Genomic DNA, 27,710 nt, shown 5'->3' with positions numbered 1-27,710 from the left:
AACTCACGAAAAAGGCTGAGAGATACTAATACATTAAATATATCGAAAGTCAGGTTTGCAAATTCCCGTGCGAAGTAAGGGTACAAATGCTAGTTCACATTAAATCTCCAACATGGATATAGATAAAATACCTAATTACATAAAATCTTTTACGGCAGAACTGTTCGTGTTTTCGAAATCAGAGCATCGCTTTCCATATGAAATACCTATTTTCACCAAAACTGGGAAATCATATTTTTTAAAAGCAAAATAAAAAAATGTCCGCTGAAAACGTTCTTCCCTTCTTTAGGCTTATTCATTGTGTTTCTAAAAAGTATAAACCGGATTATGAAAACTACGTGTATATAGTGTATACAAACTAATAAATATGCAAGAAATAATTATTATTCATGAAAAATACGCGGATACCGTGTACACACATTAATAAATATGCTACAATTAATGATGCTACAGCAAATTCTGCAAATAGTAATGCATATTTACACCCGTATCTATTATGTAAGTTGAAGTTCCGTTGTATATATTTCATATACATAGCTCTTTAGTCAAAGTTAATATTAATATTCACTGTGTGTGCTCGTGTTTCCAATGAACACGTTTGGGAAGAACTGACCACGTAAGAAAAATTGCAATGCATATTTGAATAAACGGTCGAATAGTAGCTTTTCCAGTCTTTTAATTCATAAACTTACAATATAATATATCTGTACGGGCGTGAATACATATAAAGGTTGCATTATAGGGAAATTGCTACATCTTAAACGTTGGTAAAGGAAATGAAGTGGTTTAAGTTGGTGGGGAAGTGTGGAAGAGGTAAGAAATATATTTTCTGGTGCTTTCTGGAAAGTAAAGAGTCAAAGATTTATTCAGAACTTATCGTGTTTTGCATCTGCTAGAACTCCACATTTATAGGGATGAAAATAACAGTTTAATTGATAACTCAATATATGCTGTAACTAGGATATTGTCGATTCGGTCCCCTAGGAAACAAGTTCTTCAGTTAATTATTGAACCACATGATTTACTTCTTGTCAATGCTCAGGGTATGTCATATAGTGTGGCCTTTACTCGCGGGTTAAGGAAGGACTCAGATTTATTTCAACGCAACATTGGCAATTCTTGGAAATATTTGCGAAATTTATATATCTATTAAGAATTTGAACCACCGGGCGAGTTGGCCGTGCGCGTAGAGGCGCGCGGCTGTGAGCTTGCATCCGGCAGATAGTAGGTTCGAATATCCCACTATCGGCAGCCCTGAAGATGGTTTTCCGTGTTTTCCCATTTTCACACCAGGCAAATGCTGGGGCTGTACCTTAATTAAGGCCACGGCTGCTTTCTTCCGATTCCTACGCCTTTCCTATCCCATCGTCGTCATAATACCTATCTGTGTCGGTGCGACGTAAAGCCCCTAGAAAAAAAAAGAATTTGAACCATTGATTTTATGGGTGAATGGTAGATACATTAACGCCCATGCACGTATCACCTGATTCTATACCCGTTTACTGGTACATACGTACAACTGTATGACGTAGTAAATAACTATTGGGTGTGCCACATGCACGATTAGGAAACTGGACTGTTGATAACGACTTCCAAGGGACATATTATGAAATACTAACTGAAAAAATACTACAATTATAGAAATTTAATTTCAATATTCAACGACGCAGGATGTACGAAATCAGTTACCTTAGTGGTAGAATTCAGGTCAAAAAATTATTTTGTAAAATTTTACTTTTAAAGACTTGGATCATTACAATATGTTCAATATTAGTAGTTACACTATACATGAAATATATATTCGGGTGAATTCATCTCTATGACTTGTTGACCAAAGAATGAGTGAAAACTATTTGTTTTTTCTTATATGTAAAATCCGTGGTAGAATATCAGATTGTAGTACAGTAGTTTCCTTGACTTTATTACTACTAGTCACCCGCCTAGCTGACTGGCTTGTTTAAATCATTATTATTTCTTAGTAGATATCAAAATCCATCTAGTTATTGGACTTCGTATTCACCATCATCACTATTTGAATAGATTGTGTAGGTGGTACAATTACTACATACATTGCAAGAAGAGCACGTGTAACATTTCGGTGTTCATTTGTCTGAAGTAATTAATCAGTTCATCCATTCCTCGCAATGTTAATTATTTCAGTGACAAAACTGAACGATCTACGCATGTGTCATAGACTATCGCCAATATGCTTAAACATCCCCGCAATACTTCAACGAGGATATTTCCTTTGAAAGCATAGATGAATTTCGTTACACTCTCTAATATCTCTAAAGGATGAGTGAGTAATCAACAACAACTTGTAAAATCAATACCTGTAGCAAAAAAGACCAATTTCTATGTATGTCATTTTTAAGACATTTCCATCTCACAGACATCATCTTGATGATTCTTCATGTAGACAAAGTTAATTCTGGAAAAAGTGAATTAAGAGAGGTCTCGGTTACGTTTCAAAGACCAGACAGCCGGAAATGACGGGTCTCACTCAGCTCATATATTATATCTTCATGCCACATTTCACCGCACGATATTTCTCGGGAAATAGCGTGTTCAGATTGACAGCTTTTTTTATGTGCTACGAAGTAATGGCCCAGTTTCCCTTTTTATATCCAAAAACTGTCAGTTGTGTGTTACATAATTTCCTCTCTACTCAATGAGATTTCATAATTTAAAATGTTCTCGCAGGAAAGGATCACTCCCTCCTCTCTAAAGTAGAGCTTGTTCCCTCGTACCCAATTTACGATTCCCTCGTCATCCACTTCTCAAGAACAGGCCAGTTTCTTATTTTAGTGCTTTTCAATTTAACTATTACTGTCAGAAACACGGGATTTCAGATTCCGTTCTTTATTATTATTGCCGAGATTTAACCTCATTCACCTTCCCTGAGGTCCTTCCATACATGAGAGAATAGCGGAATAGATGTTGAGGGTTTCAAACTCGAGGAATGGTGGTATTAATTGGCCAGGATGAGTACTGACTCTCGTGTTTTATTTCAACATACTCTGTAGCTAAAATCTGTAATGGCAATTTTGTTTAGATTTTTCATAGACAAATGCCTTAAACCTAAGCGGGGTTTAATACAGTAGTCCTTATTCTCTGGGGAAACAGTCGCGTAGAACGAGAAACTGAAATCATTAGTTAAATATTTTACATACCATTTCAGACAGGATTATAATGGGTTTACTTTCGTGGATGTCCTCTCCTGACTGACCATTTCAAGTTCCCACGGTGTGAAAGCATTTACGATGCTGGGTAAAGGGTGTCAACATTTGATTTGCTAAACAGATTTACATAAGCAGCGCTCTTGCTTTAAACGTTCTCAACTCTCCATGGCTTGCTGAAGAATATGGCAGTTGTTTGAAATCCATTCCTCCAATCTTCGTGCAATAAAGAATAAAAGTCTTACTCACGTTTTATTCACTCCATATATTCAACTTGAGCCATTATTTGTCAATATTTATTTCATATTTTCATCTCCTTACGTTAACAGGATAAATGCTCATGTTAGGCGAATCCTGTCAGACTGTACCATTGTCCATGGAATGACATACAAGGCCAAAAATATGTGTCCTAATTTAATTATGTTTTCCTGATTATGCATAGAATCATTCTACAGATTGCTTTCCGAGGTTTCTCATTTTCACACAAGGCAAATGCTGGGACTGTACCTTAATTAATGCCACGGCCGCATCGTTCCCGCTCCTAGGCCTTTCCTATTCCATCATCGCCATAAAACCTATCTGTATCGGAACGACGTTAAACTCATTCTAAAAAATTAAAGAACCTAAAATCGAAATTAACCTACTCACACATTTTAGCCAAGTTTAAGCCAGTACAAATACACATATACATAAGTCACTTGACTGACTCATACGGTGATTATTATTATTATTATTATTATTATTATTATTATTATTATTATTATTATTATTATTATTATTATTATTATTATTATTATTATTGCATGGCATTTACAAGCATAATGTGCAAAATATATCACGAACATATAAGTTAGAGGAAATAATTAAATTCCTCATGTCGAGGAAGACCGAAACCTGGCACTTTCTTCATTGGGTCTTTAAGCAGAAAGGCGTTGGTGGGTGGACATTGTTACCATCGCTGCCTCCATTCTGCTGTTACACTAAATTTGTCATGGGAGTGTAGATCAGTCCAGAGTGGATTCCGAGGTATTAACCTCATCACAGGTGGATCTCGTAAGGCATTGAACAAGAGTGAGGTCCTGTGTGCTAAGGTCTCCTTGAGCAACTGTATTTTCGCTGCTTTCCTCCTCAGATCTGGAGGAGGAATGTTTGCAAAAACAGATAGCCACTGAGTAGGAGTGGACCCCACTGTACCAGTAAAAACTCTCATGGTTTCATTGAGCCGTACGTCAATTTTACTCGAATGTTCGCTGTTTTCCCACACAAGAGCGCAGTACTCGCCAGCCGAGTATGCTGGTGACTCATACGGTAACTGACGAACATGAGATAACATGAAACAACAACAAAAATATATATTAGTAAAATAAGTTTGATTATTTCTCATTTGTGCTCTGCCTTTATTCATAGACGCACATGCGAAAATCTTAAGTTTGATTCACTGCCGCCTACCGCAGTTGGGCAGAAAATGTAACCTCGTATCCTCATCCCGAGGTGAGGCTCTTGGAAGTGAGCTGCATGTACCATTTTAACAACATACCAGCCCTCCTTAAATTTTTGGCGGTACCGGAAATCGTCCCTCGACCCCCGAGGACAGCAGCTAATAGCGCTAACCGTTACACAACTGAGCGGACGGTTGTACTGTATAAGACTACCGAGATCGATAGCTGCAGTCCCCTAAGAGCGGCCAGTATCCAGTATTCGGGAGATAGTGGGTTCGAACCACACTGTCGGCAGCCCTGAAGATGGTTTTCTGTGGTTTCCCGTTTTCACGCCTTGCAAATGCTGGGGCTGTATCTAAATTTTTTTTTGCTAGTTGTTTTACGTCGCACCGACACAGATAGGTCTTACGGCTACGATGGGAGAGGAAATGGCTAGGAATGGGAAGGAAGCGACCGTGGCCTTAATTAAGGTACAGCCCCAGCATTTTCCTGGTGTGAAAATGGGAAACCACGGAAAAATATTTTCAGGGCTGCCGACAGTGAGGTTCGAACCTACTATCTCCCGAATACTGGATACTGGCCGCGTACCTTAATTAAGTCCACGGCTGCTTCCTTCCCACTCCTAGTCCTTTCCTGTCCCATCGTCGCCATAAAAACATATCTGTGTCGGTACGACGTAAAGCAACATATAAAAAAACAGTATAAGAGGAACATGAATTGAAGACAACATACTTAAATGTGCTGCAAGAAACGTTCGATATTTTCAATTTTTGTTGTTCTTGAGGAAATTGCGGTGTTTTATTTCCTTTTCTTGGGGAGTACTGATCAGCAAACTGGCAAATGACGGGGCTGTTCATTAATTATACCCATAGAAATTTTTTCCATCCCATTGTCACCAAAATTCTATCAGTGTCATTAGGTAGGCGAAACTATATCAACCTGGTACTGAGGTGTAAAATCCCTGAATACGCTTCCCTAATCCTGGAAAATAAAATTGTGACTCACTGCTTTCCCCGTTGCTCTCCCACGCGACTTTGTGGATCATGTTCCAGCCTGAATTCCAGAGCTGGAACTCTTTATTTGGTTACATAGGTATTATTTCGACCTATTGTTTGCTTGGAAAGCATCTAATAAACCGCACAGTGAATAGGAGAGCGCAAGTGTATGACCACATGACACCTTTCATAAATAACTGAAGTGTGCAGGGGAAGAGATACGTGTCGCTTGTCCGGCGGGCAGCGAGTTAATGGAGCAGCAGAGCAGCGATGCGACAGCTGTCCGCGTGCCGATGGGGCTATTATGAGGACGGTGCTAAAAGTGGAAGCTTCAGGCGCCACAGCATGCTAGTTAAAGCTGACAGGGGTAGTATTTCATCAACAGTCAGACAACATTTGTTACTCACTCTCCCTGCAGTGAAGTAAATAGTCCGTTCTTCGGAAATTTAAAGGCGAATTTATACCACGGCGCATTTTTAAGGGGAACAGGCTCAGGAGATTAATATGAATAAAGTTAAAAGGGCATATTACACTATTCACATAAACTGCAAACATGGTCACTAGTAATGGCTATAGAGCAAGATTACGTCGAAAAGACAAAGAATTTTATTTCCTTGGTACGGATGGATACTGATCATCATTCAAGACCAAATATTCCACGTTCTATGAGGATTTAGAACCGTTGTGCACTCTAACCAATGGTAATTTGTCAGTGACGTTGTACTAGCTCGGGCTGTTGCTGGAGACCGTGTACGTAAGTCCTAAGCAAGTGGTGTCCGGCTCTGTGACTAACTAGCTGACATATTAGCCTTTGGTGGATGGGGTCCCGGGTTTGATTCACGGCAACGTCGGAGATTATACGACTCGTGTTCAATTTCTCTCGCTCATTGTGTGCCGTCTTGAACATGATATTTTAACCAAGGTAGGGTCACATCCCCTCGGACGCTCAATTTACGCATGAGCGTCAACTCAACAGACCTCCATCATGCCTCTGTGGATGCCACACACTATTATTGTTGTTATGAGCAAGTGGTGCCTAATACTATCGTTTTCTTTTTCACTTGCAGTAATATTACTGACAGTGCTATGCCAGTTAATATGTAAACTATGAGCATTGTTTGCCTCTAATCTCTTACATAACTGCAGAAGAGTATTAGAAACTGAAGAGGCTCAGCAATATCGCTTTAAATTTAAAGAAATAACCAACCTTAGTACTTAATTCTACTTAATTTAAGAAATTGGAAGAAACAAATACGTAACTTTTTGTTCAATGCTTCAACTTTTCGCTTGTTTAATGACAATTGTTCGCATTGCACTTCTCCTCATGTCTGCACAAGCTCGCAGCCAATTACGTCATATGTAATCCTTAACATTTCTCGTGTCTCACTGACTTATAGGATGATCATGTGGCAATCCAGTACATGCAGGCGTTCTCGCAGAACAGCAGGCGTCATTGTAAGCCAAGATCATGGGGGGTTTTACGTGCCAATGACATATTAGGAGTAAATAAAAATACGAGGTCTCAATGCTAAGCGACGATGTATATGCGGGTGTGTAAACATATACGATTGTACCGAGTGAGTCACCTACTATTACCACCGACAAGATTACTTTAGCAAGAAGGAATTTTGAAAATCATCATTTACATACAAATCTTTAGGACAGAGGGTCATGGATTTAATAGGCATAATTAATTATCAATTACATGGAAGTATAATTCTTAACACAATCTTATGCATTCTTAAAAGAAAACCGCTATTATCTTTAGCATAATTTAAAATAGGAAAACATAGACAAATAATGTCGTTAGTTACAACAAAATACGTTAGTTCAATCCCAGGTAATTGTAGTGTGAAATTGACACTCGAGATACACTACTCAACAGATCAATCATGTGTCTATTGGAGAAAACGAGATGAAGATAAAACTGTGATTAAGTAACTTACGAGGGAACACATACATGTGTTTCACTCGGATTCGGTTGAAATTTGGTAGGAATATTCGTGGGAGGCAGTAGAATGCTAAGGTGAAAACTGCATGTCCCCAGCGCAAGTTTAAACGCCAAAATAGAACAAATAAATAGTCGTAAAATTAGAAGTGCCGCGGGAGTATCGGAGTTTGGCGGAGATGTAGGGAGGAGCGAAGCAGCGGACGTGAGCCAACCGGGCTGTGTCGAGCTGCGCCAGCAGCCAGGCAGCGTATAGTTAGCGCGCTCCCCTTAACTTCCCCATTATATGTGCAAAACGTCAATGTGAAAACAGCACATGAAACAAGTGTACAAAGGACGATGTTTGAACAACGATGCGAATAAGGTTTGAAGAATTCACGCCCGAGTTCTTGTTACTCGTTGTAATTAGTGCAATACTGATTGTTTACAAAAAAGTGTACAAGACACAGATACTGTGTGCACCATGCACATCTTACAGCGCTGTCACTTTCACAAGTATTACATTGATTATTGGAAGGCTCTTCTTTGAAACAATAATCGACTGGATTAACAAATTGTGAAGGTTTCTTGTTAACATAGCCACATTTGTACCAACTGTACTGCCACATGCTACGGAAACGCGGAGAGGAGAACTGGTCGTGCGTCAAAGATTGCGCTTTTAAAATGTTTTTCCTTAAATGTAGCTTGATGTTTAACGAGTTTAACAAGATTAAATCGTATATAATACGTATAAATTACTTCCAAATGCGGAAGCCCAAAACATCTAACGGCAGGATAAGTCCAGTGGCTCCTTTCGGAATTGTTTGAACATTAATGATTTTCTTACTCCCAGTTTTAGCATTTAAAATATTTTCTTCTTTCTGTCCGGTCCAGGAATCGAGAACTAAACCACTGTACTCTGGTACTACCTCACAATAAACATCACGTAACCATTTATGTACAAGTTCTTTGGTCAATTTTCCAGACTTTGAAGGCAAAGTGTACACATTTGGTGCGTTAAATAGTTTTTTTCTATATTGGAACCAAATTTGCCTTTTTTTTCTTTCAACACCACTAGCAACTTCGGCAGGAGTTGTCCATCTGCCGAAATTATTGGCTGTATTGTGTAGCTATGAGTTAGTGAATTTATAGATTGTGCTTCCGCTAATACGACTTTTTCTCCTCGTTCATTATGGGTCCTGCCAGAATGGAACTCTTCATGAAAACCAGACTGATCAATATTAAACACGCACTCTGGGCTGTGACTTTCTATTAATTGCGACACTTCTTCAACAAACAGTGTCGCGTTACAATTAGTATCTTCTTGTTCAAATTTGTACTATTTAGATACGAATTTGCAAATTTTTCTTAATCCAATGTTGAATTTCTTTTTAAAACTCATTACCCAGGAATGAGACGCTCGAAACGTGTCGTAGTTAACTAGACGAGCGTACTTTAAGGCCCATTTTTTAATATTTATATCGTGAACAATTTTTTTTCGTTGTCCACTTTCTTTGAACTTTTGATAAGTCTTCTTCGTAACAAATTTATTTTTTTCTCCCATTGTGCCACCGTTTTCCAGTTGTTGCTCCCACCTGTAAAGCTCTTGCCGAAACTTTAATTTACAAAACCTGCGTTTCACTGATGCGAAGCTCCTCTGTTTCCCACCCTTGTTTCCCCAATATTCGACGACCTTCTTCTTATAAGTTATTGGGATTAGGCATCGTTCAGCCGTTGTTGTGGATGCAGGGTTAGGAGCAACATTTTTGGAGACAAGGTCAAATAACAGTGTTTCAATAGTGTCTTCCTCGAAATCAAAGTCATCATCTGACATTTCCAATGTGCCATCCAGTTCCACTGTCATATCGGTATCCAAAACCCTGTCGGCAATTAGACCTGTAAAACGGAGACAAGAATGCAATTCCTGTGAACGCTTGTTTTCCTCGTAAAAGTAAATATATATAAATACATTGATCTACTTACGATATAATTCCAATCCCAAATTCCTTTCACCTTCAGAAAATGGGGTGTCTTTTTTGTCACACTCTGCAAAACAATTCTGAAAGCACACTACTACATTCCACGGATTGAATGACTTCTGTAGTGGGAGTTTTTTGTATCTAGGTGTAAAAAATCAATTATTACCATACATGGTTAAAGTAAATATACAGTCACCATTCATAAAAATGACTATAAGAACGTCAGATTTTACCTGTCATCGTAAAAACGTTGTCTAATCGGACGACTAATCAATGTGCACCTCTTGATCTGCTTTGACGTTTCTAATCTGGAAGATACGAGGTACGTGCGAAGTGCGGTGTAGTGAAGAGGAGTGGCCGGGAGGGTGGGGGTGGGTGGTCATTCATTCGACTCGATCGAGCAGCCCGACTATACGCTGCTCCCGTCCGCTGCTTCGCTCCTCCTTCCCTCTCCGCCACACCTAGATACTCCCGCGGCACTTCTAATTTTACGACTATTTATTTGTTATATTTTGGCGCTTAAATCTGCGCTGGGGGACATGCAGTTTTCACCTTAGCATTCTACTGCCTCCCACGAATATTCCTACCAAATTTCAACCGAATCCGAGTGAAACACACGTATGTGTTCCCTCGTTAGTAGTTCGAACGTTTTAAGATATAATAATAAACAGCTCATTTTTGCATATGGCAAAATTTCATTAACGTTGTTCGTGTAAGTATGATGTACTGTATGAAATACCTTTAGGGCTATCAGAGAACTGTACACTTATACTTTTAAACGTTCAATGTGTTGTCCTTTATTTTCCGCACACAACCAAGGAAGTAGCCGTGCAGTTTGGGCACGCGGTTATCAGCTTGCATTCGGAATTTAACGGGTTCGAAAGTCAATGTCGGCAGCCCTGAAGATGGTTTTCCGTTCTTTCCCATTTTCACGAGGCAAATGCTGAGGTTGTACCCTAATTAAAGCCACGGCCGCTTTCCTTCCACTTCTAGCCCTTTTCTCTCCCATCGTTTCCGTAAGATATATCTGTGTCGGTGCAACGTAAAGCAAATAGTTAAAAAGTAAACAAAAACACACACACACTTCGTCGCGTAATGGATGTATAACACGGCAGAGCACCTCTGGTGTAATCTTACCGCAGGCTGTCTCTATGAGGTAGTAGCTGCTAAGGTTTGTATCTCAAGCCTTCTCGGCGGTAATGTTAGATCACTCACCGTGCATTTAAACACACAAACGTGACCACTAGGCGCTTATAAGTCAAGATGTGCAACCCATCTAACACCATTAGTACATAAGCAATATCTTATGAAACGAGGCAAGTTTACACACGGAAGCAGTCCTTCCTCTGATAGGAATGGGACCATTTTACTTACATGCTGTGTATTGCATGCTTTTTAGCTTGTTTAATGACAATAGTTCGCATTACACTTCTCCTCATGTCTGCATAAGCTCGCAGCCAATTACGTCATTTATAATCCGCGACACTTCTCGTGTCTCACTGACTTACAGGATGATCATGTGGCACTCCAGTACATGCAGGCGTTCTCGCAGAACAGCAGGCGTCATTGTAAGCCAAGGGCAAGTTGATAGGTTACAGAAAGTAATCTGTTGTGGTACAATGCTAAATGAACACTATAAATCAAAAACCAGAAATCTGACTTGGAAACTAAATATCACCTTCCGCAAGTCTAAGGCATGTTTCAATTGTAGATGAAACGTCACAGTGCCAGCTGTTTTTGAGGACTGAAAATAGATCAAATGGTCGGGTCTTACATTATGTAAATATTATGTTTTGGTTCATGGTGTGGCTTACTGTAGTCACGTCCCAGTTCGAGAACAGTGGGTAACGGTTGAGTGGCCTAGTAACTGCTCCTGAGAGTCGGGAAACCAGTTGCTACGGAATGGGAGTGGTATTCTCGGACATATTCTGAGTCTTGGCCCTCCTTGTACTCAGGCAGCTAGGACTATACAATTCATCGGTGGTCCATAACCCGTTAGAGGAGAGATCCTCACTTGGACTCTGTGTAAGTAGAATAGCATCCTGCTTCATGAATTTACCGAGATCAGAACATTTTAAGCATGCCTTGGTCATATGAGAGTAACGGAGTCGACCTCCAATTTGACAGGTAAGGGACTCCCTGGAAACAACTTGGCGAACGAAATGGAATTCGATGTGGAGCTATCAATATTAATGGAGCTTATGGAAGAAATAAAGTAAAACTGGCTGAGTCAGCAAAGAGGATACATGTGGATGTTCTGGGAGTAAGTAATATTCGGATAAGGAGAGATAACAAGGAAGAGATATGGGGTTATAAAGTGTACTTGACGGGTATTAGAAAGGGAAGGGCAGAGTCTGGAGTAGGGCTGTTCATCTGGAAAACTATTGCACGTAACATTGTTTCTGTTAAGCAGTTCAACGAGTGAATTATGTGGGTAGATTTGGCTGTTGGAGGAATTAGGAAGAGAATTGTCTCAGTGTATTCACCATGTGAGGGTGCAGATGAGGATGAAATTGACAAGTTTTATGAAGCATTGAGTGACGTCGTAGTCAGCGTCAACAGCAAGGAAAGGATAGTGCTAATGGGCGATTCCAATGCGAGAGTTGGAAAAAGAACTGAAGGATATCAAGGGGTGATAGGTAAATATGGGGAAGATATGGAATGAAATGGGAATGGAAAACGTTTACTGGATTTCTGTGTTAGTATGTGTTTAGCAGTCAGGAATATATTCTTCAAGCATAAGGCTGTTCACCGCTACACATGGGGGTTATGGGTACGAGATCCATAGACTATATCATAATCGACTTCGAACTCAGGAAATCTCTCAGGAATGTACGGGTTTTTCGGGGATATTTCGATGACACAGACCACTATCTGATCTTTAGTAAACTAAGTATCTCTAAGCCTAGGATAGAGAAAGTGAAATCTGTCTGCAAACGAATTAGGGCAGAAAATCTCCAGGACGAGGAAATGATACACAAATACATGCATAGGATTTGTGAGAAGTTCCGAACAGTGGACAGTAAGCAGGTACAGGCTCTAGGAAGAGAATGGGTGACAAACAGGAATGCTGTAGTAGAAATAGCAAAGGAATGCCTAGGAACAACTATGTGTAAAGATGGGAAAATGCGAACATCTTGGTGGAATGATGAAGTGAGTGAAGCTTGTAAACGTGAAAAGAAGGCTTACCAGAAATGGCTCCAAACAAGGGCTGATGCAGACAGGGAATCGTGCGAAGATGAAATAAACAGGGCAATATAATTAGATATAGAATCCCAAAAGAAGTCATGGAAGATTTTCATAATAACCAGGAAAGGCTAGGTGAAGCAGCAGAGAAAACTTTCTGGACAGTAATAAGGAATCTTAGGAAGGGAAGGAAAAAGGAAATAAACAGTGTTTTGGGTAATCCGGGTGAACTCGTAATAGATCCCATGCAATCACTGGACAGGTGGAGGGAATATTTTGAAAATCTTCTCAATATGAAAGTAAATCTTCATGGTGGAGTCACGAACAAAGTAGATCATGGGAAGGAGGAAAATGTGTTGGTGAAGTTACGTTTGAGGAAGTGGAAAGGGTGGTGAATAAATTCCATTGTCATAAAGCAGCAGGAATAGATGAAATTAGACCTGAAATGGTTAAATGTAGTGGGAAGGCAGGGATGAAATGGGTTCATAGAATAGTAAGATTAGGATGGAGTGTTGGTAAGGTACCTTCAGATTAGTAATTGCAACTATCTATAAGCAAGGGAACAGGAAGGATTACAACAACTGTCGAAGTATCTCATTGATTGGTATACCAGGCAAAGTATTCACTGTCATCTTGGAAGGGAGGTTGCGATCAGTGGTTGAGAGGAAGTTGGATGAAAACATGTGTGGTTTCAAACCACATAGGGACTGTCATGACCAGATTATCACTATGCGCCAGGTAATTGGAAAAAAAGGCTGCGAGAGGAATAGACAGTTGTGCTTATGTTTCTTAGTTCTAGAGAAAGCATATGACAGGGTACCGAGGGACAAGAATTTCATCAGACTTGGTGGCTATGGAATCAAGGGTCGATTATTAAAGTCAATCAAAGGCATTTATATAGACAATTGGGCTGCAGTGAGAGTTGATTGTAGAATGAGTTCTTGGTTCAGGGTAATTATAGGGGTTAGACAAGGCTGTAATCTTTCACTTTTGTTGTTCATATTTTACATGGATCATCTGCTGAAAGGTATGAAGTGGCAGGGAATGATTCAGTTAAGCTGAAATGTAGTAAGCAGGCTGGCCTATGCTGACGACTTTGTATTAGTGGCAGATTGAACCGAAAGCCTGTAGTCGAATATCTTGGAACTTGGAAATAGGTACAATGAGTACGATATGGTGTGAAAATTAGCCTTTCGAAGACTAAATTGATGTCAGTAGGTAAGAAATTCAACAGAATTGAATGTCAAATTAGTGATAAAAAGCTTGAATATGTAGATAATTTCAAGTACAGTATTTAGGATGTGTGTTCTCCCAAGATAGTAATATAGTGACATTGAATCAAGGTGCAGTAAAGCTAATGCAGTGCGCTCGCAGTTGCGATCAACAGTATTCTGTAAGAAGGAAGTCAGCTGTCGAAAAAACTATCTTTACATCGGTCTGTTTTCAGACAAACTTTGCTTTACGAGAGAGACAGCTGGGTGGACTAGATATCATATTCATAAGTTTGAAGTAACAGACATGAAAGTAACGAGAATGATCGCTGGTGGGAACAATGGCATGAGGGTACTCGGAATGAGGAGATAAAGGCAAAGTTAGGAATGAACTAAATGTATGAAGCTGTACGCATAAACCGGCTTCGGTGGTGGGGTCTTATGAGACGGATGGAGGAGGATAGGTTACCTAGAAGAATAATGGACTCTGTTATGGATGGTAAGAGAAGTAGAAGGGAAACAAGATGACGATGGTTGACTCGGTTTCTAACGATTTAAAGATAAGAGGTATAGAACTACAGCATTAGTTGCAAATAGAGGATTGTGGCGACAGTAAATTTACAGAGCCTTGCAGACTGAACGCTGAAAGGCATAACGGTCTATAATGATGAAGAAGTATGTATGTATGCGTGTAAGTATATGTATTGCAGAACGTGCACGCTTGATGCCGTAACACAATATTTAACTACTAGCAGTTACCGTCGGCTTTGCTCGCGTGGATTTCGTAATTTGTTAAAATTTGTTCCTCGGTACTGTACTGAAACGTTATCTGAAAATCCCTACAATGTATAAACATTCACCGAATAATTGAATTGCATTTACCCCATAAGCTCTTTGTAAACCACGTTTGTGGTATTGCCGTTTGGGACTGAGATGACCATGCAACATGGAACTGTACACGTGAGAAACATTCTTCTCTCAAGTCGAGAAAACATGAAACCAGCATGTTTCTTTATTTTTAAAAGAGATACCAAATACATATTTCCACGTCTGTAACATCTTCATTTTTGATGTATAAGTATCCCCATAAAAAGAATTCAACCCAATTACCAGACCTTCCCCCAACCTCACCCCTCACCTAAGTGGATTTTACGCAAAGAAAGAATGTATGTTTATTTATAATGGAGATTCCAAATACCGATCTTCACGTGTGTAACATATTCAGTTTTTGAAATATAAGTACCCTCACAAAAATTCAACTCTTTTTTCACTACTTTCACTCCAGTTAAGTGCCTTTTCGAAAACATAAACAAAACATGTTCCTGTATTTTGAAAGGTCTTTCCAAACACGAAGTTTCACGAGTGTAACATGTGAAGTTTTTTACTTATACTGTACATATACCGGTTCTCATTCTAAAATTTCACCCGCTTTTCCAATTATTCTCACCCTCTTAAGTGGATTTTCACAAAACAAAAACATGTGTTCCTTTGTTTTTAAAGGACATCAAAATACCAGTTTCCACGCCTGTAACATCTTGAGATTTTAGGATGTATCCTCATAAAAGAATTAAACTTCTTCTTCACGACTTTCAACCCCTCTCCCCCCTTAACAGGACTTTCCGAAAACAATAAGCAAGTGTTCCTTTATTTTTTTAGGAGATGAAGAACGCCAATTTTCAGGTCTGTAACATCTTTAGCATTTTAGATATAAGTATCCTCATACAAATAATTCAACTAATTTTCAATTCATTCACCCTCCTTAAGTGGGTTTGAAAAAAGGAAAGAATACGTGTTTCCTTATTTTGAAAGAAGATTTGAAATTCAAATCTTCATGTCTGTAACATCTTCATCTTTTGAGATATAAGTATCCTCATAAAAAGAATTCAACTCCTCTTTCACCCCCACCCCAGTTATTTTGACCCCCCTAAAATGCGCGTTTCTGTTTTATAAAGGAGCTTGCAAATACCAATTATAATAACTGTAACATCTTCAGTTTTTGAGATAATACAACTTTCTTCACCCCACCCCGAAGTTGAATTTCTCACCAAAGTGCGTGTTTCTTTATATCGTCGCTGGAACGGTAAAAGGTTGTATCCCACAATACTCTTCCTATCCATTATTCTCCTTAAGACTGGCCACGCCTCCCAGCCACATATGGATACGCAGTCCATCAGAACAATGTCCGTTGTGTTCGTTTTCCTATGTCGACGATTAAATGAAAATGAACCTTACATGCATTGTACACTAGGAGTGCGTAAATACGTAATGCAAACGTGCATTCCTACAGTACGGTGCGGTAAGGTTCATTTTCCTTTACACATGGGCATAGGAAAATGAACACAACAAAATTTCTTCTGATGGACTGCATATCCATACGTGGCTGGGAGGCGTGGCCAGTCTTAAGGAGAATAATTGATAGGAAGATCTTTGTAGAATACAACCTTTTACCGTTCCAGCGACGATATGTAAAGGAGATGACAAATACCAGTATTCACGTCTGTAACATCTTTTGTTTTTTAGATATAAGTATCCTCATCAAATAATTCAACTAATTTTTCAATTCGTTCACAACCCTCTCCCTTAAGTGGAGTTTCCGAAAAGAAAGAAATACGTATTTCTTCATTTTTAAAGGAGACTCCAAATATCGATTTTCACCTGTGTAACATCTTCAATTTTTTAGTTATCACTATCGCAATAGAAAGATTTCGACCCCCTTTTCAGACCTTTATACTCCCCCCTCCAAGATTTTCTGGAAACAAAAAATACATGTTTCCTTATTTTTAGAAGATTAAAAATACCAATTTTCACGTCTGTAACATGTCAAATTTATGAGCTATTCTGCATATAGGGGTCTACTTTCATTTTAAAAATTCACCTCATTTTTCAGTTTCGCTTAAGTAGATTTTCCGAAAATAAATTATCTATGTTTCTTCATTTTTACAGGATATTCCAGATACCAGTTTTCATGTCTGAAACAATTTACATTTCTGAGATGTACTGTATATATAGTCTATTTAAAAATTCACCCCTTCATCACTCTTGTTCATCCCCCATTTAATGGAATATCGAAAAACAAACAAAATACGCGTTTCTTAATTTTTAAGGCAGATGCCAAATACCAATTTTCATGTCTCTAATATCTTCAGTTTATGAGATATAACTATCCACATAAACGGTATTCAAACCCTTTATTACCTTTCTTCAGAACCGTTAAGGGGATTTTTGGAGACAAAGAAATACGCGCTTCTTTATTTTTAAATGAGAATATAAATACCAATTTTTACGCCTGTATACTTTTAAGTTTTTGAGATATAGATACGGTCATTTAAAAAAATTTCCCCCCTTTTCATCCTCTTATCGAAGGAATATCCCAAAATCCTCCCTTAGTTAGCCCCTACACTCTAATATAAATGAATCCCTAAAATTGCATTTCTTTATGTGCAGTCATTTTGGCTCGGCGATGATGAGTCAGTCAGTCAGTCAGTCAGGACATGTTATTTTATACAGTACTAGCAAGATACCCGTGCTTCGCTACGGTATTATACTGAAATTTATAATTGAATGCTTATTGTTTTAGATATATAATCCCCCGAAATTCGCGAACTGACTCGTTTTCTGCGAGAATCCACCAAAATTCCCGATCTGACTGGTTTTCTATTATTTCACGGCACGTTTCCTCCCATTTTTCAATCTTCCTTTCCAGCAATCCCGGGCTAGGCTCAGATATTCCTCCCGGTCAGTTGGGTCCGTAAATCTTTGCCATCTTTTCCTATAATCATTTTTAATATGGATAAAATCCTTCAGGAGATCCGGCGTGGTGTCATATTGGGTGCCTTGGCGGCACTGAACCCGCGGCCGGGCTGCATTCTTAGTCATTTGTCCAGGAGCCGTTACCAGCGCGGTCCGCACATTTGACGACGGTCTGGAATATTATTATTATTATTATTATTATTATTAATATTATTATTATTATTATTATTATTATTATTATTACTATTATGTGTTGCTGGAATGGCTGATGACAGGGAAAACCGGAGTATCCGGAGAAAAACCTGTCCCGCCTCCGTTTTGTCCAGCACGAATGTCACATGGAGTGACCGGGATTTGAACCACGGCACCCAGCTGTGAGAGGCCGGCGCGCTGCCGCCTGAGCAACGGAGGATACTTATAAGTACATTAATAACAGTAAAATCAATTGGATACACCTCCTTCTACACCCCAACGCCGTTAAGTTTATTTACCGCCACCCCCCCCCCCAAAAAAAAAATATTAAAATAATACTTGTATCTTTATGTTTAAAGGAGATTCCAAACACCAATGTTCACGTCTATTACCTTCAGTTTTGAAATATAAGTATCACATAAAAATAATTTACTTTTTTCACTTCATTTCACAATACTCCCCCCCCCCCCATGAAGTGAATTTTCCCCTCAAAAAATACTTGTTTCTTTAATAGTAAAGGATCTTCTAAATACCAATTATCACGACTCTAACTTCTTCAGAGTTTTTGATTTATGTGTCCTCATGAAAGGAATTCAACTCCTTTACACTCCCGCCCTCCAAGATGGTTTCCCCACCAAATGCGTTTTTCTTTGTTTTTAAAGGAGATCAAAACACGAATTTTCACGTCTGTAACAACTTTATATTTATTAGATGTATGTATTCTCATAGTATTAAGTCAATTAATTTTTCAATTCTTTCACCCCCCCCCCCACGCCTTCAAGGGATTTTCAGAGAATACGTGTTTCTTTACTTTTAAAGCAGATTGCAAATATCAAATTTCACATCTGTAACATCTTCATTTTTGAGATTTCAGTAGCCTAATTAAAAGAATTCAACACCATTTTCAGTCACTTTTACCCCCCCCCCCCTTCCACCCGAGTGGTATTTCCGAAAACTAAAAATACACGTTTCTTTATGTTTAATAGAGATAAAAATACCATTTTTCACTTCTGTAACATGTTAAGTTTTTTTAGATATACTGTAAAAATTCTCATTTTAAAATTTCACCCCTTTTGAGTTCCCCTTAAGCGGAGTTTTCAAAAACAAATCACCTATGTTTCTTTACATTTACAGGAGATTCCAAACACCCACTTTTTACATCTGTAACATTTTACGTTTCCAAGATATTCTGTAGATACATTCTTTCAAAAAATTCACCCCAATTTGTCACTCCTGTTTAACCGCCATTAATTGGATTTTCCAAAAACTAAAAAATACGTGTTTCTTTATTTTTAAAGGAGATCCCAAACACCAATTTTCAGGTCTGTAATATCTTCAGTTTCTGAGATATAAGTAGCCTCATTAAAGGCATTCAACCCCTTTTTCACCCCTTTTCACTCCTCCTATTGCGATTTTCCGAAAACAAAAAAATACGTGTTTCTTTATTTTTAATGAAGATTCTAAATACCAATTTTTACATCTCCAAACTTTAAAAGTTTGGAGATATAGAATCACTCATTTTAAAAATCACCCCCATTTTCACCCTCCCATTAATTGGATTTTCCAAAAACAAAAAATACGTGTTTCTTTATTTTTAAAAGAGATCAAAAGTACCAATTTTCAGGTCTGTAATATCTTCAATTTCTGAGATATAAGTACCGGTATCCTGATTAAAGGCATTCAACCCATTTTCCCCCATTTTCACCCTTTTTCACCCCTCCTATTGGGATTTTCTGAAAACAAAAAAATACGTGTTTCTTTAATTTTAAATAAGATTCTAAATACCAACTTTTACATCTGTAAACTTTTAAAGTTTTGAGATATGGCTACACTCATTTTAAAATTTCACCCCCCTTTTCACCCCCTTAGCGACGGAATATCCAAAAATCCTCTCTTAGCGAGCACCTACATCTTAATATGAATATATCCCCAAAATTTCATTTCTTTATGTCCAGTAGTTTTGGCTCGGCGATGATGAATCAGTCAGTCAGTCAGTCAGTCAGTCAGGACAAGTTATTTTATATATATAGATATATAGATGTGTGCAGCTCGATATCTTCAATTAAAAATTAAGATCACCGCACAAAGTTTTTCATTTCACCCATGTAGTGGAAGCAGATGTAGTATTATTATTACCAATTTGCATGTTAGTCCCCGTAGTGTAATGATTACCAGTACTAGCTGCCATCCTTGGAAGCCCGGGTTCGATTTCCTGTACTGCCAGAGATTTAAGAATGGCAGGAGGGCTGGTGTGTTTTTCAGTGGGACCATTAAACTCACCCCCATTGCGGGTGTGCTTGAAAAGAGCTGCATCACCTAGGGATGAAGAAACGATTTTACTTAATTTCCAGTTTACATCTGGGAAGTATCTAGTGATTAGTACGCTGCTATTTTATTCATCTAATGAGTGACAAGCATTACATTCACAACGCCTGTATGTTATGACATGTCCTAACCGAAGACAAGCTACATCCTGATCTTGATCTTGATTGACGTCTGTGTGTAAGTGGGAAACTCGGAAGAAAATGTCCTGTTAGAGTTGCTCCTAAAACGTCTGATCATTACAAAGCGGTTGTTTTAGTCACTCTACAGAAATATTCCTATTGATACACGGGCATTTGCACATCAGCGGGTCATCAGTTATGTGAATATTTTATGTCATAAGTCTACCTTTCGGGTGAAACATAAGTTTACAAAAGAAAACCTAACATTCAGTACTTGTGTGTATTTACAGGACCAAACAAAGAAAACTTGCTTTAGAATTGATTAGGTACGTACCCACAACATACCATCAGTTTAAAAATGTAATTTCTTATGGCTATTTCTAACCGGGTGCAGCCTTTGTAAGGCGGAACCTCCGACGAAGAGTGGGAATGGCATCTGTCCTGTATAGGAAACTGCTTGTATTGTTGTGGAGGATAGTGTTGTGTGAAGAGTGTGAGTTGGAGGGATATCGGGACTGCACAATCACCCAGTACCGGAGCCAAAGTAATTAAAAATTTAAGGTTAAAATCTCCTACCCGGCTGGGAACCGAACCCGGATATCCTTAGTTATAGACGGTAACAGGGAAATAGGCTCCGAACGAGATTCAAACTAGTCTCTGCACGGCCAATTTTCGTAGCCATAGCAGTGCGTGCCTTTGCTGTCCTACCTATGGTGTGGGATGAGACACAATAGTAATTTCGCCGTCTATTCGATATCTGTTCATGGGCATAATGTACCTCTGCTGTTGTAACGCAAGTGTTTCTCCGTTGCTGTGATCATCTTAATGTGTTCCGTACGGTTTCTATCATGTAATTATCTTTGGCGCCAACGACTCTGGTTCTGTTGAAGCGATTAAGCTAAAACTTATTGTTGTACTAATCCTGTGTGAGACAATAACCTATAATTTTAGTTTGTCTATAAACTGCGCGTTGTATGAAACTAAATTATGATGGGCTTGTGAATAAGTCTGGAAATATATATACAGCATATCGACCATTTCAAAAATAAATGCATTTACGTCAATCTGACGTACAGCATTTTATCAATGAACTAGGTATATGAAAGGAGTAATTCACAATGGAAATTGGTGGTCTGAAGCTTAATATCCCCCAACAAATGTTTACATCGATAACAATTGAATGCTAGGTACTCTGAGGAAATTTCTAATTAAGAAACTCAACACACTGTCTACACCTGAGTCACTTACTTTAATTGTTATCTATACAATGACGTAGTCTGGAGAGTTTCTGAGTACTCTGGTGAATATTGAGCATAAGCTTCGGGATTCTCGGTAATTACAGCAAAACGCTGATGCTCTAGACTTACACCGCTAGCTGTCAGTAACCACTACCGGTTTCTAAAAAACTAATCTTGAACAAACCTTAAACCGTGTCAAGTAAAAGTATAACTGTTCTTACTTATACATCGCAAACGCCCCCTACCCATAGAGTTTCCGGCGATAAATCTACAGGGTCACCAACTGGTTATAAATCGAGTGAGCATCATAATTATATAAATAACTTAGCGGCATAAAGGGTAGGAGTATACGGGAGTCATATAACTACGATCGAAGAGAAAAATATTTTAAACTAGCGAATGTACCCGTGCTTCGCTACGGTATTCTACATTGTATTCCAATATCGAAGTAAATAGTGTACATGCAGTAAATAAGATTGTTTTAAAATTGCATGTCTCTTAGCGTTGTCCGAGAAAGAGCATGGGAGGTCCCCGTACGTTGTTTCCAATGTAAAGGGTTTATTACGGATTTGTGATATAACGGCAGGCTCACTTGCCTACTGGCATTCACAATCGAGTTGGGAAGTTTATATTATAATTGCAGGCCCCATTGCCTACTACGCGAACAGAATCGATTTGGGGAGTTTTCGTTAAAATGGCAGCCCCCCTTTCCTACTTCCAGACAGATTACAGTTGAGGAGTTTCTATTATAATGGCAGGCAATTGCCCTACTATCACTCGAAATTGAGTTCTGCAGTTATCATTATAATGCCAGGCCCATTTTCCTACTGCCAGCCAGCTTACTGCCAGTCAAACCAAGTTGGTGAGTTTCCATCAAAATAGCAGGCCACTATGCCTAATGCCAGTCACATTTTAGATGAGGACATTTCTTTATAATGGCGGGCACCCTTGCCTACTGCCAAACACAATCGGGTAGGGTAGTTTTAAACAAAACTGCATGCTCACTTGCCTTCTGCAAGTCAAATCGAGAAGGGAACTATTCATTACAATTGTAGGCCTTCCTTACTAATGACAGTTACACAGGAGTTGGAGAAGGAACCCTTTCCTACTGCCAGTCAAAGTCGGTGTGGGGAGTACTGATTACAATAGCAGACCCACCCTTTCTCGATCGCTAAAAATCGACATCAGTGAATATATATAGACATACGAAAGTATATGCGTGTTTACAATATTGAAGACCTTCATTTACAGATTAACTGCTACTAAACGTACGTCTTATCGACAAAGGATTGTACCATAAGACACGCAGGATTTAGTGGCCTAAATGGCTGGTCCTATGATATGTCATCTATTCTTGGGTCAGATTGAGTTAGAAACGTGGAACAGGGTAAAGGTTTTGTAAGATTATCTCACATTACATTACTTTTCGGATACATACATAGCATTTGGCTCACATATGGCTACTGGGTGGGCCAATTTTCGTGAAGAGTTTAATGATTCTGTATTTCATATAAGTAATTGAAAGTATGAATTATGCATGTGAAAATTCCAAATTGACTTAACATCGATTAAAGAGAAAAATAAAACGTAAAAGGGATACAGATACGGCAAAAAGTCATAAGACCACGGTTGTAGATCATTCCAAATTGAACGGAGATTGTGCAATCCGTTATGTGATAGGAATTTCCGAAGGTGTGCACCATCATTAAAATTGCCTGCATATTTCGATATTCTTCGGGGATAAAAAGTGAAAAATGTAATGATCTAGGATGTTTTCCGTTCGTTACAGGCTAAAACGTATAATTTTGTCAAATTTCAATTATCTTCTTTTTCTTCTGTCAGATTATGGCGCAATTTGGATTTTGGGCGAGGCGGGTAAAAATTAGGACTTTCAGGAAACTAAACCAAAAATTATGGAGATGGTCATTATTACCCCTTAAACGGAAAGCTGTACGAAAATTTCGCCAAAATAGTCAGTGTAGAGGCACACAGTCGTTACGATTTGATTTATATAGATAAGGAATCTGCTCCATGTAAACACCTTTTGGGCTATGTCCGCTGGACTTAACCTGCAAAACTGACCATTCATGATATCTCCCTTAGTAAACCTCCTGACGAAAGAATGCACATGAAAAAAAGGCTTTGTTGTGCTTGTTGTTTAAAGGGGCCTAACATCGAAGGTCATCGGCCTGAAAAAAAAAAAAAAGGTTTAGAGGTGGAATTCCATCACGTTTGGTCGATTTCCAGTCAGGTTGGTCTTGTTCTGTATATGTTGTGGAAGAGTAAAATCACCATTTCGGTTCCCTATAAACCGCCAGTCCATTCCGGAACATGAAATGTTATTTACGTTTAAAACCTTCCTTTGGACAGGTGGATGCTACTGTAAATATACATTTTGGTTCGAATGTCTTCAGTAGTTTTCAAATTGTAAGGAGTACGCTTTACACGCACCCGCTCGGGAGTTAAGTCCGATGGGACTTGTACAGAAAAACGGTCCGTAAATGATATCTCCCTTATTAATCCTCGTATCGAAATGATGCACATGAGATAAAAGGTTTAGAAATTATTATCTACCAAGGTAGGTAGATTTCCATTAAGTTTGGTTGTGTATATTTTGTGAAAGTGCAAAATCACTGTTTCGGTTTCGTATAAACCCCCAGTCAATTCAGGGATTTAGAAACAATATTTGCCCTAAAACCTATCAAGGACAGGTGTATTCTAAATATGAGTCTTGGTGGAAATACATCCAGTAGTTTGTAGCACTCGCGTACATACGGCGTAATTAAGGAAGAAATAATACAGTTAAGAAAGTTGAAAGTAATAGAAAATGGATTATAACTGAGGACAGCCGGATAACGAAAAATATGTAAATGCCAAGTGAATGTATTGGAAAATCAAATGCCCCTCAATAAATTATGCCAGTGTGAGTAATGGATATAATAAAGCGGTAACAGAGGAGAAATTTAGGTCAGTGATTCTTAGGTAAACAAATAATAAGAAGATGACTAATGGTGTTATTACTTAATCTATTCGAGGGCGGTTATAATATCCAACGATATTCCGCCAATATCCCGCAGATAGGCCGATTGACGCCTCTCTTGCCTTCTACCCAAGGAACAACCACGAATTTAAAAGCATGATGAGGAAAATGGCAATACGTTACTTCCCTGCTGGCATGCAGTCAGAGACGTTGCCATGGTAACCTGTCGGTTCGTTGTCGGTCTGTCGGTCACTCAATGCAGAGCATGATACCAGCGGAAAATTGTAAATTTCTCCGTCATGTGAAGAGTAAGGTAAATTATGAACATAACGAAAGTTGTTTATAATGAAGAGACGTTTCACGTACGGTAAACTAAGTTTACAGAAAATCAATAGTATAAGAGAAAATGGAGGAAAACCATTCTGGTTTTCCTATAAACCACCCGTCTATTCAAAGATTTTAAAATAAAATGCATATAGAAACCTTCCCCGAGAGGAGTGTACTCTAAATATGAAGTTTGGTTGAGATCTATCCAGCCGTTTCGAAGTGATGGTGGAAAAACCATTCAGGTTTTCCTATAAACCCCCCGTCTATTCAAAGATTTTAAAATGATATGCATATGGAAGCCTTCCCCGGGATGAGTATACTCTAAATATGAAGTTTGGTTGAGATCTATCTAGCCGTTTCGAAGTGATAGTGGAAAAACCATTCTGGTTTTCCTATAAACCCCCGGTCTGTTCAAAGGTTTTAAAATAATATGCATATCGAAACCTTCCCCGAGATGAGTATACTCTAGATATGAAGTTTAGTTGAGATCTATCCAGCCGTTTCAACGTGATGGTGGATAAACCATTCTGGTTTTCCTATAAACCCCCCGAGTATTGAAAGATTTTAAAATGATATGCATATCGAAACCTTCCCCGAGATGAGTATACTCTAAATATGAAGTTTGGTTGAGATCTATCCAGCCGTTTCGACGTGATGGTGGAACAGACAAACAAACAGACAGACAGACAAACAGACAAACAGACAAACAGACAAACAGACAAACAAACAGACACGAAACGTAAAAACCACCGATTCGGTCTTGAGTTGACCTAAAACGGATAAATATCTGAAAAATTGGCAAAACAAAAGAAATTACAGACAGCGGACCCCCTACAATTTTATTTATATAGATTTTAAAATCAAGGGGATTATACTTCTGATGATGATGAATAATGACGCAAATATGTATGGCGAATTCCTAATCGAACTTCACAAAATTAAACTTTGGATACGTTGAGCGTTATTCATGCTTTGAGAATAGGACCGAGTATAACCATTCAAGACGGATCGATTTCATGACTTGAAGTGTACGGAATATTAAGTAATAATTACTGAAGCTACCCGTAATTTTACTGGGAAAACAAAACCATGGTACTCAAATGTAAACAAATCTGAATGACACCTAATCTAACATCAATAAATATCCCACTGGAATAACCTTAAGTAATATGATATAAACAAACACAAACTTCAGATGCCATGGGTCCAATTTGAACCCCCACCCGCATATATACGAACCCGTCGCATAATTGGTAGACAACAATGTCGACATTGAATGACATCACAGCAAAATTAAACACATAACACTCGAAATATAATGAAATACTAGCAATTACCCTCAGTTTCGCTCCCGTGGATTTCGTAATTTGATCAAAGTAAATGTTCCTCCTCGGCATTGTACTAAGATATTATCTAAAAATTCCTAAAGTATAAAAACTCACCCAGACATTGACTTTCATTTACCCCAGAAATTATTTGTAAACCATGTATGTGGTATTACCTTTTCGGGCTAAGACGACCATGCGACATAGAACTATACATGCGAGAAACAGTCTTCTCTCAAGTCGAAAAAATATATATACATGTTTCTCTATTTTTAAATGAGATTCCAAATACCTATTCCCAAATTTGTCACATCTCCAGTTTTTGAGATGTAATTAAGTACCCCAACAAAATAATTCAACCCCATGATCTGTCCTTCCCCCACCCCCATCTAAGTGTATTTACCGAAAACAAAATTATATGTTTCGTTATTTTTAAAGGAGATTCCAAATACCAACTTTTACGTCCGTAACATCTTCAATTTTTAAGATATAAGTATCGTCATAAAAAACAATTAAGTTATTTTTCACTTATTTTCACCCCCGTTAAGTGCCTTCTCCGAAAACAGAAAGGAAAATGTTCCGTTAATTTCAAGGGACTACCCAAATACCAAGTTTCTTGTCATAACATGTTTTTGACATGTGATGTAGATATACCGGTACAAATTTAAAATTCAGCCGCTTTTCCAATTCCTTTCAGCCCTTAACTGGATTTTCCGAAAACAAACAAATACTCGTTTCATTATTTTTAAAGGAGACTCCAAACACCCATTTTAATGTCTGTATGCTTGTAACACCTTCAGTTTTTGAGATAAATGTATACTCATAAAAATAATTCAACTCCTTCTTCCTCACTTCTTCCCACCCATCTCCCGTCTTAAGTGGACTTTCCAAAAAACAAAAAATACGTGTTTCTTTAGCATGAAAGGAAATTCAAAATATCAACTTTTACGTCTGTAACAGCTTCAATTTTTAAGATAAAGTATCGTCATAAACATATTTCAACTCCTTATTTACTTATTTTCAACCCCATACCTCTTACGTCGAATTTCCGGAAATATCAAATGCGCGATTCTTTATTTTTGAAGGAGATTACAAATACTAATTTTCATATCTATAACATCTTCAGTTCTTGAGATATAAGTATCCGCATAAAAGTAATTCTATTCCTTTTTCAACAGCCCCCCCCCCCCCCTACGTTTCATACCCGACAATTTGATTCCCCCTACCCAATATGCATCTTTATTTTGCATGGAGATTCCAAACATTAATTTCCGCGTCTGTAATCTTATGTTTTGAGATATGAGTATCTCCAGAAAAGGAATTAAATTTCTTCACTTCCTTTCTCACTCCCCACTCAAGTAAATTTTCCAAAAATAAGCAGTACCCGTTTCTTTAAAAGAGCTTCCAAATGCGAATTATCACGACTATAACATCTTCAGTTTTTGAGATATATCTATCGTCGTATAAGTTGACTCCCCCCAATGCCTGCATATTTTTAAAATGGATTCCAAATACCAGCTTCACGTATGTAATATCTT

Source organism: Anabrus simplex, chromosome 2, assembly GCF_040414725.1.
Source record: "Anabrus simplex isolate iqAnaSimp1 chromosome 2, ASM4041472v1, whole genome shotgun sequence".
Classification (NCBI taxonomy): Eukaryota; Metazoa; Arthropoda; class Insecta; order Orthoptera; family Tettigoniidae; genus Anabrus; species Anabrus simplex.
This window is presented reverse-complemented; position numbering follows the sequence as displayed.